At 45.6% G+C, this 13,578-nt stretch overlaps 6 non-coding genes across 6 annotated transcripts; all 6 read left to right on the forward strand.

The window, feature by feature from the left end:
• The first annotated feature begins 1,004 nt into the window (after positions 1-1,004).
• On the forward strand, positions 1,005-1,195 carry LOC141201875 (U2 spliceosomal RNA). Its single transcript, XR_012273167.1, has one exon. It is a non-coding gene; the product is annotated as a U2 spliceosomal RNA (small nuclear RNA).
• A 1,115-nt stretch (positions 1,196-2,310) lies between these two features.
• LOC141201876 (U2 spliceosomal RNA) lies at positions 2,311-2,501 on the forward strand. Its single transcript, XR_012273168.1, has one exon. It is a non-coding gene; the product is annotated as a U2 spliceosomal RNA (small nuclear RNA).
• Positions 2,502-3,616: 1,115 nt separating this feature from the next.
• On the forward strand, positions 3,617-3,807 carry LOC141202392 (U2 spliceosomal RNA). The gene has a single exon (XR_012273667.1). It is a non-coding gene; the product is annotated as a U2 spliceosomal RNA (small nuclear RNA).
• A 1,115-nt stretch (positions 3,808-4,922) lies between these two features.
• On the forward strand, positions 4,923-5,113 carry LOC141201877 (U2 spliceosomal RNA). Its single transcript, XR_012273169.1, has one exon. It is a non-coding gene; the product is annotated as a U2 spliceosomal RNA (small nuclear RNA).
• A 1,113-nt stretch (positions 5,114-6,226) lies between these two features.
• On the forward strand, positions 6,227-6,417 carry LOC141201879 (U2 spliceosomal RNA). Its single transcript, XR_012273171.1, has one exon. It is a non-coding gene; the product is annotated as a U2 spliceosomal RNA (small nuclear RNA).
• Positions 6,418-13,029: 6,612 nt separating this feature from the next.
• On the forward strand, positions 13,030-13,220 carry LOC141201880 (U2 spliceosomal RNA). The gene has a single exon (XR_012273172.1). It is a non-coding gene; the product is annotated as a U2 spliceosomal RNA (small nuclear RNA).
• The last annotated feature ends 358 nt before the right edge of the window (positions 13,221-13,578 follow it).

The raw sequence follows: 13,578 nt of genomic DNA on the forward strand, positions 1-13,578 counted from the left end.
TTGGATTTTTCATGTTCAAAGTTGCAGAAGCCAGATTACAAGCTCATTTTGGTTCAACTTCAGCAACTGTGCATTGCATTGCCATGTAATGTGATGCAATGCTATCTTTCTAGCTCTCCCTTTTTACTTCCTTTTGGATAAACAGACATATTAGGCAAGCATTTTGGAGCTTTCACCTAAATAACTACAGGTGGTGAGATAAGCTGCACAATATAATTGACCTTTCAGTATATTGTTGCACACACACCATCTATTTAGCAAATGCCCTTGTTATCAACAGCAGCCTTTTAAACTCACCTGAGCTAACAGGTATGTGCGCTGGTTACTCTGCTGCGCTTAAAATTTCTTTTTTGGTTTGCTACAATGCCTTTTCTGAAACGTTGTCTCCTTCTGCTGGAACACTGACTTCTTTCATTTAATGCCTGCAGACTATAAAAGAGAACCCAACCCAAAAAGTTTGGTTGATTAGTCTGTGGCATTCTGTTAAACTGTTGCTTATGGCGGTCTCTGTGAGCTTCTCAGCGACATTCAGCCAGCCAGGTATCCTGCCTGCAGTAGATGGAATGTGGCAATGGAACGCTGGCTGCGCGTGTCATAATAGGCCCTGAGCCTTTATATACCTGTGCACAGCAGCAGCCACCTTCAGTCTGCTGCTGGACAGCCAGCAGCAGCAGCAGCAGGAGAGGTATGTAATCAGGAGCCCTCCTGCTAAGGGTAGACAGCTGCTCGTTCCACCCCACCCCCCGCCTTAATTGGTTCTCCTCCCTTCCAACGGTGTTGAGGCGGGTGGGAACAGCAGGGGGTGAAGGTGCTGTGTTTAAAGAGGTGGAGTTATGCAGATCTAAAACGCGTGGATTGCAGCAGCAGCAAGCCGAAAAGTGCAGGCATGTAAGGGATCTAGAGGTTGACAACATGTCTTCTTAACGGGAGTCCAGGAGCTCATCTCCACAAATGGACTTTTCAGGATCCTTGGGTGGCTCCGTAGTTTGAAACCAATTCTGGTTATCGCTTCTCGGCCTTTTGGCTAAGATCAAGTGTAGTATCTGTTCTTATCAGTTTAATATCTGATACGTCCCCTATCTGGGGACCATATATTAAATGGATTTTTAGAACAGGGAGATGGAAAAAGAGCTTGCTCTGTCCACTCCACGCATTGACCTGGTATTGCAGTATCTCCAGGACCGGTGCACCCCTTCTTTAATGCAGTTTCTAAAATCAGAAAGAATTGAATTCAATGTTTTTTGTTCATTTTGCTTGTTTGTCGGATTTTGGGATGGACTCTTTGGCTTTGCTTTTCTTCTCCTCATTGGATTTTTCATGTTCAAAGTTGCAGAAGCCAGATTACAAGCTCATTTTGGTTCAACTTCAGCAACTGTGCATTGCATTGCCATGTAATGTGATGCAATGCTATCTTTCTAGCTCTCCCTTTTTACTTCCTTTTGGATAAACAGACATATTAGGCAAGCATTTTGGAGCTTTCACCTAAATAACTACAGGTGGTGAGATAAGCTGCACAATATAATTGACCTTTCAGTATATTGTTGCACACACACCATCTATTTAGCAAATGCCCTTGTTATCAACAGCAGCCTTTTAAACTCACCTGAGCTAACAGGTATGTGCGCTGGTTACTCTGCTGCGCTTAAAATTTCTTTTTTGGTTTGCTACAATGCCTTTTCTGAAACGTTGTCTCCTTCTGCTGGAACACTGACTTCTTTCATTTAATGCCTGCAGACTATAAAAGAGAACCCAACCCAAAAAGTTTGGTTGATTAGTCTGTGGCATTCTGTTAAACTGTTGCTTATGGCGGTCTCTGTGAGCTTCTCAGCGACATTCAGCCAGCCAGGTATCCTGCCTGCAGTAGATGGAATGTGGCAATGGAACGCTGGCTGCGCGTGTCATAATAGGCTCTGAGCCTTTATATACCTGTGCACAGCAGCAGCCACCTTCAGTCTGCTGCTGGACAGCCAGCAGCAGCAGCAGCAGGAGAGGTATGTAATCAGGAGCCCTCCTGCTAAGGGTAGACAGCTGCTCGTTCCACCCCACCCCCCGCCTTAATTGGTTCTCCTCCCTTCCAACGGTGTTGAGGCGGGTGGGAACAGCAGGGGGTGAAGGTGCTGTGTTTAAAGAGGTGGAGTTATGCAGATCTAAAACGCGTGGATTGCAGCAGCAGCAAGCCGAAAAGTGCAGGCATGTAAGGGATCTAGAGGTTGACAACATGTCTTCTTAACGGGAGTCCAGGAGCTCATCTCCACAAATGGACTTTTCAGGATCCTTGGGTGGCTCCGTAGTTTGAAACCAATTCTGGTTATCGCTTCTCGGCCTTTTGGCTAAGATCAAGTGTAGTATCTGTTCTTATCAGTTTAATATCTGATACGTCCCCTATCTGGGGACCATATATTAAATGGATTTTTAGAACAGGGAGATGGAAAAAGAGCTTGCTCTGTCCACTCCACGCATTGACCTGGTATTGCAGTATCTCCAGGACCGGTGCACCCCTTCTTTAATGCAGTTTCTAAAATCAGAAAGAATTGAATTCAATGTTTTTTGTTCATTTTGCTTGTTTGTCGGATTTTGGGATGGACTCTTTGGCTTTGCTTTTCTTCTCCTCATTGGATTTTTCATGTTCAAAGTTGCAGAAGCCAGATTACAAGCTCATTTTGGTTCAACTTCAGCAACTGTGCATTGCATTGCCATGTAATGTGATGCAATGCTATCTTTCTAGCTCTCCCTTTTTACTTCCTTTTGGATAAACAGACATATTAGGCAAGCATTTTGGAGCTTTCACCTAAATAACTACAGGTGGTGAGATAAGCTGCACAATATAATTGACCTTTCAGTATATTGTTGCACACACACCATCTATTTAGCAAATGCCCTTGTTATCAACAGCAGCCTTTTAAACTCACCTGAGCTAACAGGTATGTGCGCTGGTTACTCTGCTGCGCTTAAAATTTCTTTTTTGGTTTGCTACAATGCCTTTTCTGAAACGTTGTCTCCTTCTGCTGGAACACTGACTTCTTTCATTTAATGCCTGCAGACTATAAAAGAGAACCCAACCCAAAAAGTTTGGTTGATTAGTCTGTGGCATTCTGTTAAACTGTTGCTTATGGCGGTCTCTGTGAGCTTCTCAGTGACATTCAGCCAGCCAGGTATCCTGCCTGCAGTAGATGGAATGTGGCAATGGAACGCTGGCTGCGCGTGTCATAATAGGCCCTGAGCCTTTATATACCTGTGCACAGCAGCAGCCACCTTCAGTCTGCTGCTGGACAGCCAGCAGCAGCAGCAGCAGGAGAGGTATGTAATCAGGAGCCCTCCTGCTAAGGGTAGACAGCTGCTCGTTCCACCCCACCCCCCGCCTTAATTGGTTCTCCTCCCTTCCAACGGTGTTGAGGCGGGTGGGAACAGCAGGGGGTGAAGGTGCTGTGTTTAAAGAGGTGGAGTTATGCAGATCTAAAACGCGTGGATTGCAGCAGCAGCAAGCCGAAAAGTGCAGGCATGTAAGGGATCTAGAGGTTGACAACATGTCTTCTTAACGGGAGTCCAGGAGCTCATCTCCACAAATGGACTTTTCAGGATCCTTGGGTGGCTCCGTAGTTTGAAACCAATTCTGGTTATCGCTTCTCGGCCTTTTGGCTAAGATCAAGTGTAGTATCTGTTCTTATCAGTTTAATATCTGATACGTCCCCTATCTGGGGACCATATATTAAATGGATTTTTAGAACAGAGAGATGGAAAAAGAGCTTGCTCTGTCCACTCCACGCATTGACCTGGTATTGCAGTATCTCCAGGACCGGTGCACCCCTTCTTTAATGCAGTTTCTAAAATCAGAAAGAATTGAATTCAATGTTTTTTGTTCATTTTGCTTGTTTGTCGGATTTTGGGATGGACTCTTTGGCTTTGCTTTTCTTCTCCTCATTGGATTTTTCATGTTCAAAGTTGCAGAAGCCAGATTACAAGCTCATTTTGGTTCAACTTCAGCAACTGTGCATTGCATTGCCATGTAATGTGATGCAATGCTATCTTTCTAGCTCTCCCTTTTTACTTCCTTTTGGATAAACAGACATATTAGGCAAGCATTTTGGAGCTTTCACCTAAATAACTACAGGTGGTGAGATAAGCTGCACAATATAATTGACCTTTCAGTATATTGTTGCACACACACCATCTATTTAGCAAATGCCCTTGTTATCAACAGCAGCCTTTTAAACTCACCTGAGCTAACAGGTATGTGCGCTGGTTACTCTGCTGCGCTTAAAATTTCTTTTTTGGTTTGCCACAATGCCTTTTCTGAAACGTTGTCTCCTTCTGCTGGAACACTGACTTCTTTCATTTAATGCCTGCAGACTATAAAAGAGAACCCAACCCAAAAAGTTTGGTTGATTAGTCTGTGGCATTCTGTTAAACTGTTGCTTATGGCGGTCTCTGTGAGCTTCTCAGCGACATTCAGCCAGCCAGGTATCCTGCCTGCAGTAGATGGAATGTGGCAATGGAACGCTGGCTGCGCGTGTCATAATAGGCTCTGAGCCTTTATATACCTGTGCACAGCAGCAGCCACCTTCAGTCTGCTGCTGGACAGCCAGCAGCAGCAGCAGCAGGAGAGGTATGTAATCAGGAGCCCTCCTGCTAAGGGTAGACAGCTGCTCGTTCCACCCCACCCCCCGCCTTAATTGGTTCTCCTCCCTTCCAACGGTGTTGAGGCGGGTGGGAACAGCAGGGGGTGAAGGTGCTGTGTTTAAAGAGGTGGAGTTATGCAGATCTAAAACGCGTGGATTGCAGCAGCAGCAAGCCGAAAAGTGCAGGCATGTAAGGGATCTAGAGGTTGACAACATGTCTTCTTAACGGGAGTCCAGGAGCTCATCTCCACAAATGGACTTTTCAGGATCCTTGGGTGGCTCCGTAGTTTGAAACCAATTCTGGTTATCGCTTCTCGGCCTTTTGGCTAAGATCAAGTGTAGTATCTGTTCTTATCAGTTTAATATCTGATACGTCCCCTATCTGGGGACCATATATTAAATGGATTTTTAGAACAGGGAGATGGAAAAAGAGCTTGCTCTGTCCACTCCACGCATTGACCTGGTATTGCAGTATCTCCAGGACCGGTGCACCCCTTCTTTAATGCAGTTTCTAAAATCAGAAAGAATTGAATTCAATGTTTTTTGTTCATTTTGCTTGTTTGTCGGATTTTGGGATGGTCTCTTTGGCTTTGCTTTTCTTCTCCTCATTGGATTTTTCATGTTCAAAGTTGCAGAAGCCAGATTACAAGCTCATTTTGGTTCAACTTCAGCAACTGTGCATTGCATTGCCATGTAATGTGATGCAATGCTATCTTTCTAGCTCTCCCTTTTTACTTCCTTTTGGATAAACAGACATATTAGGCAAGCATTTTGGAGCTTTCACCTAAATAACTACAGGTGGTGAGATAAGCTGCACAATATAATTGACCTTTCAGTATATTGTTGCACACACCATCTATTTAGCAAATGCCCTTGTTATCAACAGCAGCCTTTTAAACTCACCTGAGCTAACAGGTATGTGCGCTGGTTACTCTGCTGCGCTTAAAATTTCTTTTTTGGTTTGCTACAATGCCTTTTCTGAAACGTTGTCTCCTTCTGCTGGAACACTGACTTCTTTCATTTAATGCCTGCAGACTATAAAAGAGAACCCAACCCAAAAAGTTTGGTTGATTAGTCTGTGGCATTCTGTTAAACTGTTGCTTATGGCGGTCTCTGTGAGCTTCTCAGCGACATTCAGCCAGCCAGGTATCCTGCCTGCAGTAGATGGAATGTGGCAATGGAACGCTGGCTGCGCGTGTCATAATAGGCTCTGAGCCTTTATATACCTGTGCACAGCAGCAGCCACCTTCAGTCTGCTGCTGGACAGCCAGCAGCAGCAGCAGCAGGAGAGGTATGTAGTCAGGAGCCCTCCTGCTAAGGGTAGACAGCTGCTCGTTCCACCCCACCCCCCGCCTTAATTGGTTCTCCTCCCTTCCAACGGTGTTGAGGAGGGTGGGAACAGCAGGGGGTGAAGGTGCTGTGTTTAAAGAGGTGGAGTTATGCAGATCTAAAACGCGTGGATTGCAGCAGCAGCAAGCCGAAAAGTGCAGGCATGTAAGGGATCTAGAGGTTGACAACATGTCTTCTTAACGGGAGTCCAGGAGCTCATCTCCACAATTGGACTTTTCAGGATCCTTGGGTGGCTCCGTAGTTTGAAACCAATTCTGGTTATCGCTTCTCGGCCTTTTGGCTAAGATCAAGTGTAGTATCTGTTCTTATCAGTTTAATATCTGATACGTCCCCTATCTGGGGACCATATATTAAATGGATTTTTAGAACAGGGAGATGGAAAAAGAGCTTGCTCTGTCCACTCCACGCATTGACCTGGTATTGCAGTATCTCCAGGACCGGTGCACCCCTTCTTTAATGCAGTTTCTAAAATCAGAAAGAATTGAATTCAATGTCTTTGTTCATTTTGCTTGTTTGTCGGATTTTGGGATGGACTCTTTGGCTTTGCTTTTCTTCTCCTCATTGGATTTTTCATGTTCAAAGTTGCAGAAGCCAGATTACAAGCTCATTTTGGTTCAACTTCAGCAACTGTGCATTGCATTGCCATGTAATGTGATGCAATGCAATCTTTCTAGCTCTCCCTTTTTACTTCCTTTTGGATAAACAGACATATTAGGCAAGCATTTTGGAGCTTTCACCTAAATAACTACAGGTGGTGAGATAAGCTGCACAATATAATTGACCTTTCAGTATATTGTTGCACACACACCATCTATTTAGCAAATGCCCTTGTTATCAACAGCAGCCTTTTAAACTCACCTGAGCTAACAGGTATGTGCGCTGGTTACTCTGCTGCGCTTAAAATTTCTTTTTTGGTTTGCTACAATGCCTTTTCTGAAACGTTGTCTCCTTCTGCTGGAACACTGACTTCTTTCATTTAATGCCTGCAGACTATAAAAGAGAACCCAACCCAAAAAGTTTGGTTGATTAGTCTGTGGCATTCTGTTAAACTGTTGCTTATGGCGGTCTCTGTGAGCTTCTCAGCGACATTCAGCCAGCCAGGTATCCTGCCTGCAGTAGATGGAATGTGGCAATGGAACGCTGGCTGCGCGTGTCATAATAGGCTCTGAGCCTTTATATACCTGTGCACAGCAGCAGCCACCTTCAGTCTGCTGCTGGACAGCCAGCAGCAGCAGCAGCAGGAGAGGTATGTAATCAGGAGCCCTCCAGCTAAGGGTAGACAGCTGCTCGTTCCACCCCACCCCCCGCCTTAATTGGTTCTCCTCCCTTCCAACGGTGTTGAGGCGGGTGGGAACAGCAGGGGGTGAAGGTGCTGTGTTTAAAGAGGTGGAGTTATGCAGATCTAAAACGCGTGGATTGCAGCAGCAGCAAGCCGAAAAGTGCAGGCATGTAAGGGATCTAGAGGTTGACAACATGTCTTCTTAACGGGAGTCCAGGAGTAGTGTTGAGCCACCCCCGTAGTGTTCGGGTTCGGTTCGGTTCGTCGAACACCGGGATGTTCGAGGAACTGTTCGTCGAACTGTTCGTCGAACACCTTAGAACACCGTCGAACACCGTTAAAACCAATGGCAGGCAAACAAAAACACATAGAAACACATGGAAAACACCTGCAAAGGTGTCCAAAAGCTGACAAACTGCTCAGAAGACACTCTCTTTAAAAAAGCCGGCCGGCAAATTCAGCAGCAGCATACACCGGTACCCGACAATTTAGACAAGAAGGAATAGAGCATCACACATAGATTAGATAGATAGAAACATGTCAGTCACACATATAAGAAGCACAGTGACAGTGTTGGTTACTGCACTTGTCATTTAGTGTAAAGGATTTATTAAAAAAAATATTAGTGTTTTCATGCACCGTCTCTTTAAAAAAGCCGGCCGGCAATTCAGCATCTGTACCCGACAATTTAGAACAGAAAGAATAGAGCTTCACACATAGATTAGATAGATAGAAACATGTCAGTCACATATATAATAAGTACAGTGATAGTGTTGCTTACTGTACTTGTCATTTAGTGTAAAGGATTTATTTAAAAAAATAATAGTGTTTTCATGCACTGTCTCTTTAAAAAAGCCGGCCGGCAATTCAGCAGCGGTACCCGACAATTTAGAACAGAAAGATAGAGCATCACACATAGATTAGATAGATAGAAACATGTCAGTCACATATATATGAAGTACAGTGATAGTGTTGGTTACGGTACTTGTCATTTAGTATTAAAATAAAGGATTTATTATTAAAAAAATTGGCGTGGGGTTCCCCTTAATTTTAGGCTCTAGCGGAGGTTAAGCAGACGGCTGGGGCAGATGTTTGAAGCCTGGGAAGGGGGTAATACCCACGGAGCTTCCCAGGCTACTAATATCAGCCCCCAGCTGAATACATAGCCTTTACTAGCTATTAAAATGGGGGACCCCCCAAAAAAAATGACGTGGGGTCCCCCCTAATTTAATAGCTAGCAAAGGCTAGGCAGACAGCTGGGGGCTGATATTAATAGCCCAGGAAGGGAGCCATGAATATTGGCCCCCTCCCAGGCTAGAAACACCAGCCGTCAGCCGCCCCAGAAATGGCGCATTCATAGGATGCGCCAATTCTGGCACTTAGCCTCGCTCTTCCACGCTGCCCTGGTGCGGTGGCAGGGGGTAATAGGGTTGGGGTTGATGTCAGCTTATAATGCCAGCTGACATCAAGCCCAGGTTAGTAATGGAGAGGCGTCTATAAGACACCCCCATTACTAACCCCATAGTCAAAGTTAAAAAAAACACAAACACCCAGAATAAAGTCCTTTAATTGAAATAAAGACACAGTCCTTTATTGTTCTAAATTAAACCATACTTACCGTCACGCCCATTCCAGCTGAAGCCAACGATCTCCTGCAATAAAAGAAAAATAATAAAGCAACCTCATCCTTACCTTTCCATGGTTCCCACGACAGCTTCAGCTCTGCTACATCGAGATGACAGGCTGGACCGCAGCAGAACGCTGCCATCCAGCCTGTCATCCCGCAGACACTGAGAAGCGCAGGCTTGCTTGCGCTGCTCAGCGTCTCTCTGTGACGACATCCAGATGAGCCGAGTTCATGTCCAATGAACTCGGCTCACCTCATTCACGTCACTGACAGCGTGGGAAAATTCTCACGCTGAAGCGCTGATTGCAGGAGAATTTTCCCACGCTGTCAGTGACGTGCAGGAGGTGAGCTGAGTTCATTGGACATGAGCTCACCTCATGCACATCACTGACAGCGTGGGAGAATTCTCCTGCACTCAGCACTTCAGCGTGAGAATTTTCCCACGCTGTCAGTGACGTGCATGAGGTGAGCCGAGTTCATTGGACATGACCTCGGCTCATCTGGATGCCGTCACAGCGAGACACTGAGGAGCGCAAGCATGCCTGCGCTTCTCAGTGTCTGCGGGATGACAGACTGGATGGCAGCGTTCTGCTGCGGTCCAGCCAGTCATCTCGATGTAGCAGAGCTGAAGCTGTCGTGGGAACCATGGAAAGGTAAGGATGAGGTTGGTTTATTATTTTTCTTTTATTGCAGGAGATCGTTGGCTTCAGCTGGAATGGGTGTGATGGTAAGTATGGTTTAATTTAGAACAATAAAGAATTGTGTCTTTATTTCAATTAAAGGACTTTATTCTGGGTGTTGTGTTTTTTTTAAATACTTTACTAGAAATTCATGGCGGTCATGTCTAATACTGGCGTGACCCCATGAATTTTGGGCTTGGGGCCAGCTGATAATACCAAGCTGGCCCTAACCCCTTTATTACCCAGTGAGCCACCGCACCAGGGCCCTGGATGAGTTGGGTACAGCGCCAGAAGATGGCGCTTCTATGAACGCGCCATTTTCCGGGGTGGCTGCGGACTGCAATTTGTAGCGGGGGGGGGCCCAGAAAGCTTGGGCCTCCCTGCGCTGCAGATTCCAGCCCCCAGCTGCCTAGTTGTACCTGGCTGGACACAAAAATAGGGCGAAGCCCCACGTACTTTTTTTTTAATTATTTCATGAAATTCATGAAATAATTAAGAAAAAAAGGCCTTCCCTATATTGTTGTGTCCGGCCAGGTACAAATAGGCAGCTGGTGGTTGGGGGCAGCCCGTTCCTGCCTGCTGTACCTGGCTGGACACAAATATTGTGCGAAGCCCCACTTCAATTTTTTTTAATTATTTCATGAAATTCATGAAATAATTAAGAAAAAAAGGGCTTCCCTATATTGTTGTGTCCGGCCAGGTACAAATAGGCAGCTGGTGGATGGGGGCAGCCCGTTCCTGCCTGCTGTACCTGGCTGGACACAAATATAGTGCGAAGCCCCACTTAAATTTTTTTAAATTATTTCAGGAAATTCATGAAATAATTTTAAAAAAATTGACGTGGGGCTTCGCACTATATTTGTGTCCAGCCAGGTACAGCAGGCAGGAACGGGCTGCCCCCAACCACCAGTTGCCTATTTGTACCTGGCCGGACACAACAATATAGGGAAGCCCTTTTTTCTTAATTATTTCATGAAATAATTTAAAGAAAATTGACGTGGGGCTTCGCCCTGTTTTTGTGTCCAGCCAGGTACAACTAGGCAGCTGGGGGCTGGAATCCGCAGCGCAGGGAGGCCCAAGCTTTCTGGGCCACCCCCGCTGCAAATTGCAGTCCGCAGCCACCCCGGAAAATGGCGCGTTCATAGAAGCGCCATCTTCTGGCGCTGTACCCAACTCATCCAGGGCCCTGATGCGGTGGCTCACTGGGTAATAAAGGGGTTAGGGCCAGCTTGGCATTATCAGCTGGCCCTAAGCCCGAAATTCATGGGGTCACGCCAATATTAGACATGACCACCATGAATTTCTAGTAAAGAATTTAAAAAAAACACAACACCCAGAAAAAAGTCCTTTAATTGAAATAAACACACAATTCTTTATTGTTCTAAATTAAACCATACTTACAATCACGCCCATTCCAGTTGAAGCCAACGATCTCCTGAAATAAAAGAAAAATAATAAAGCAACATCATCCTTACCTTTCCATGGTTCCCATGACAGCTTCAGCTCTGCTACATCGAGATGACAGGCTGGACCGCAGCAGAACGCTGCCATCCAGTCTGTCATCCCGCAGACACTGAGAAGCGCAGGCTTGCTTGCGCTCCACAGTGTCTCTCTGTGAGGGCATCCAGATGAGCCGAGTTAATGTCCAATGAACTCGGCTCACCTCATGCACGTCACTGACAGCGTGGGAAAATTCTCCTGCACTCAGCGCTTCAGCGTGGGAGAATTCTCACACTGAAGCGCTGAGTGCAGGAGAATTCTCCCACGCTGTCAGTGACGTGCAGGAGGTGAGCTGAGTTCATTGGACATGAGCTCACCTTATGCACGTCACTGACAGCGTGGGAAAATTCTCCTGCACTCAGCGCTTCAGCTTGAGAATTTTCCCACGCTGTCAGTGACGTGCATGAGGTGAGCCGAGTTCATTGGACATGAACTCGGCTCATCTGGATGTCGTCACAGAGAGACGCTGAGTAGCGCAAGCAAGCCTGCGCTTCTCAGTGTCTGCGGGATGAGAGGCTGGATGGCAGCGTTCTGCTGCGGTCCAGCCTGTCATCTCGATGTAGCAGAGCTGAAGCTGTCGTGGGAACCATGGAAAGGTAAGGATGAGGTTGCTTTATTATTTTTCTTTTATTGCAGGAGATCGTTGGCTTCAGCTGGAATGGGCGTGACGGTAAGTATGGTTTAATTTAGAACAATAAAGGACTGTGTCTTTATTTCAATTAAAGGACTTTATTCTGGGTGTTTGTGTTTTTTTTAACTTTGACTATGGGGTTAGTAATGGGGGTGTCTTATAGACGCCTCTCCATTACTAACCTGGGCTTGATGTCAGCTGGCATTATAAGCTGACATCAACCCCAACCCTATTACCCCCTGCCACCGCACCAGGGCAGCGTGGAAGAGCGAGGCTAAGTGCCAGAATTGGCGCATCCTATGAATGCGCCATTTCTGGGGCGGCTGACGGCTGGTGTTTCTAGCCTGGGAGGGGGCCAATATTCATGGCTCCCTTCCTGGGCTATTAATATCAGCCCCCAGCTGTCTGCCTAGCCTTTGCTAGCTATTAAATTAGGGGGGACCCCACGTCATTTTTTTGGGGGGGTCCCCCATTTTAATAGCTAGTAAAGGCTATGTATTCAGCTGGGGGCTGATATTAGTAGCCTGGGAAGCTCCGTGGGTATTACCCCCTTCCCAGGCTTCAAACATCTGCCCCAGCCGTCTGCTTAACCTCCGCTAGAGCCTAAAATTAAGGGGAACCCCACGCCAATTTTTTTAATAATAAATCCTTTATTTTAATACTAAATGACAAGTACAGTAACCAACACTATCACTGTACTTCATATATATGTGACTGACATGTTTCTATCTATCTAATCTATGTGTGAAGCTCTATTCTGTCTGTTATAAATTGTCGGGTACCGCTGCTGAATTGCCGGCCGGCTTTTTTAAAGAGACGGTGCATGAAAACACTATTATTTTTTTTGATAAATCCTTTACGCTAAATGACAAGTACAGTAAGCAGCACTTTCACTGTACTTCGTATATATGTGGCTGACATGTTTATATCTATCTAATCTATGTGTGAAGCTCTATTCTTTCGGTTCTAAATTGTCGGGTACAGGTGTATGCCGCTGCTGAATTGCCGGCTTTTCATGTTTCACTGTTGGCACTGTTCCCATCGATTTGGGCAATCACTGTAATGCCACAACCACCATGGCTGTGGCATTACAGTGAGTGGCAGACAATCCATGCAGGACACGCTTTTGGTGCACGAACAGTTATCGAACATAACCTCGAACAGCCGAATTTTTTGCAAATCGTTCGGGTTCGTCGAACAACTCGAACACCGCCCAAAACAGCTCGAATTTGAGATTGGCGAACAGTTCTAGTCGAACACCGCTCATCTCTATCCAGGAGCTCATCTCCACAAATGGACTTTTCAGGATCCTTGGGTGGCTCCGTAGTTTGAAACCAATTCTGGTTATCGCTTCTCGGCCTTTTGGCTAAGATCAAGTGTAGTATCTGTTCTTATCAGTTTAATATCTGATACGTCCCCTATCTGGGGACCATATATTAAATGGATTTTTAGAACAGGGAGATGGAAAAAGAGCTTGCTCTGTCCACTCCACGCATTGACCTGGTATTGCAGTATCTCCAGGACCGGTGCACCCCTTCTTTAATGCAGTTTCTAAAATCAGAAAGAATTGAATTCAATGTTTTTTGTTCATTTTGCTTGTTTGTCGGATTTTGGGATGGACTCTTTGGCTTTGCTTTTCTTCTCCTCATTGGATTTTTCATGTTCAAAGTTGCAGAAGCCAGATTACAAGCTCATTTTGGTTCAACTTCAGCAACTGTGCATTGCATTGCCATGTAATGTGATGCAATGCTATCTTTCTAGCTCTCCCTTTTTACTTCCTTTTGGATAAACAGACATATTAGGCAAGCATTTTGGAGCTTTCACCTAAATAACTACAGGTGGTGAGATAAGCTGCACAATATAATTGACCTTTCAGTATATTGTTGCACACACAC

The sequence above is a fragment of the Phyllobates terribilis genome, unplaced genomic scaffold (genome assembly GCF_046119375.1).
Source record: "Phyllobates terribilis strain yellow unplaced genomic scaffold, ASM4611937v1 Scaffold_123__1_contigs__length_5148117, whole genome shotgun sequence".
NCBI lineage: Eukaryota > Metazoa > Chordata > Amphibia > Anura > Dendrobatidae > Phyllobates > Phyllobates terribilis.